The sequence below is a fragment of the Octopus bimaculoides genome, chromosome 13 (assembly GCF_001194135.2).
Source record: "Octopus bimaculoides isolate UCB-OBI-ISO-001 chromosome 13, ASM119413v2, whole genome shotgun sequence".
Taxonomy (NCBI): domain Eukaryota; kingdom Metazoa; phylum Mollusca; class Cephalopoda; order Octopoda; family Octopodidae; genus Octopus; species Octopus bimaculoides.
Window position 1 is genome coordinate 58,658,778 of NC_068993.1, and position 2,528 is coordinate 58,661,305.

The window sequence follows — 2,528 nt, forward strand, 5'->3', positions numbered from 1 at the left end:
TATGTATGTATGTATGTAATAATATAAATAATATATAAATATATGTATGGATATATGCATATATTTATATATTATTTATATTATTATATGATCGAACGCCACGCATCCGTTTCCAAGTAAGTTCTACGTATGTATGTATGTATGTATGTATGTATGTATGTATGTATGTGTGTGTGTGTGTGTATGTATCACTAGAACAGCACCGTTATATACATCACCACGGTATACCACCGTTATATAGACCACAAGTATATACATACACAGCAGCACTAGAGGCAGCATTACTTTTCAGACTCTATGGTGCCAAACTGCCAAATGTTATCTAACCAGATTTTAGAGGAGAACAAAACACTACCATACAATAAAGAAAAATAGAATTTTTTTAAAAAAAAGCAAAGAAACAAAGGAGAACAAAAAGAAATAACAAATAAAAAGAAAAGAAATAAACGTGATCAGTTGGAGATCCAGTAGAAAAATAATTAGAGCAGTTATTAGAATTACCAACCAATATAGCTAACTTTCTAACTATCTACATACCTAGCCACCTACCTACGTGCATGTCTGCCTACCTGCCAACTATTTATCTAACTACGTAGCTACTTAGCGACCTCCCCCACCTATATCCATTTCCAATATTCATTGAGATATATACTCTTTACTCTTTTACTTGTTTCAGTCATTTGACTGCGGTAATGCTGGAGCACCGCCTTTTAGTCGAGCAAATCGACCCCTGGACTAATTCTTTGTAAGCCTAGTACTTATTCTATCCGTGTCTTTTGTCGAAAAGCTAAGTTACGGGGACGTAAACACACCAGCATCGGTTGTCAAGCGATGTTGGGGAGACAAACACAGATACACAAACATATACACACACACACACACACACACATATATATATATATATACACACGTACATATATACGACGGTCTTCCTTCAGTTTCCGTCTACCAAATCCACTCACGAGGCTTTGATCGGCCCGCCCAGTGAACGTCAGCTGTCGGTAATATTTAGGGTAAGGAAAACTTTCCATATATGCCATACATGATTACTTAATTATCATATTAGCAGACACCCACACACATCCCCACCTAAAGAACACGAAGAAAAAACGCAATAAATAAAAGTAGTCACGATATTATTAGATGCAGTAAACCGGCAAGCTGTAATAAAAATATGAAATTTTAATTACAACTCTGGACACGTTCCTGTTGTATTAGACCTCATCAGTGGAACAAAGTATAACTAGTTACACACCATCGTTTGTTCCTTAGAAGTCTTTTCACTTTACTCCAAATTACATTTTCAGTGAAGTCATTTTATAACCCAATAATGGAATATTTTTTACAGTAAAGTATTATCCCTTCTTCCCGTTAATTCCAGTTGAAACGATATCAATCCTTATTCAAATGCTTCTTGTTTCCTAACATCTTGCTTTTGTCTCGCCTTCTATTTCAGTTATCAATGACGGGAATTAATTTGGTCTTTTCAATTTAATAAATGATCCGACAGGTCTAAGGTTCTTCCATAGATTGCTGAGTTGGTTTTTATTCTTTTCGTGTTTTTTTTTTCCCGTCAAATATTGGATATCCATGTTACTGTTGTTTTGATATTTTTTTGCTTGTTTCAGTTATTGTACTACGGTCACGCTGGAGCACCACCTTGAAGGCTTTAGATGATCAAATTGACCCCAGCAATACTTGCTTTTTTTTTTTGGTGGTGGGTGGGGTGGGGTCTTTTTGGTCTGGTAATTATTCCATCAGTTTCTTTTTCCAACTCGCTAAGTTACTGGGATGTAAACACTCCTACAATATTTGTCAAGCGGTAGGGAGGACAAATACAAAGATACACAAGCAGACACACACGCGCGCACACGCACGCGCACACACACACACACACACACACACACACACACACACACACACACACACACACACACACACACACACACACACACACACACACACACACACACAGAGAAAAATGTCTGGGATTGTAGTTAAGTCCTGTCTACGAAGTGTTCCTTTCAAGATAGATTGTTCAATTTTGCGAGCTTCAAATGCTTTACATCTATTGTAGATCATTTGTTTCCAAAGCGATCGATCTTGCGTCATCTGTTCCCAGTCTTCAACTTTCACATTAAGATCCTTAAGGTTGCTTTTGACACCATCCCTAAAACGTTTCTTAGGTTTATGCCTCGGACGTTTGCCACACTGCAACTCCTTGTAAAACAACTGCTTTGGCAACCTGTCATCCTGCATCCTTGCAAGCTGCCCAACCCAACGCATCTCATTGCGTATGAGGATCATTTCAATAAAGGATGTGTCAGCTTACTGAAGAAAAACGGTGTCTGATTTTAAAGACTTCCATTTGATGTCTAGTATCCTCCTTGGGTAAATCTGATGGAATATTTCTAAAGCTTTGATGTGGTACCGATATGTCGTCTGTACAGGAGGACCGTTAAAATGCAAGATTCATAGATACTAAGCTTGGTTTTAAAGGTGATAACTCTATCAGACCACACACGATT

At 37.5% G+C, this 2,528-nt stretch overlaps 1 pseudogene; it reads right to left on the bottom strand.

Moving 5' to 3' along the window:
- LOC128249256 (uncharacterized protein DDB_G0271670-like) overlaps positions 1–2,307 on the bottom strand; it is a 147,859-nt pseudogene extending 145,552 nt beyond the window's left edge.
- Positions 2,308–2,528: the final 221 nt, after the last annotated feature.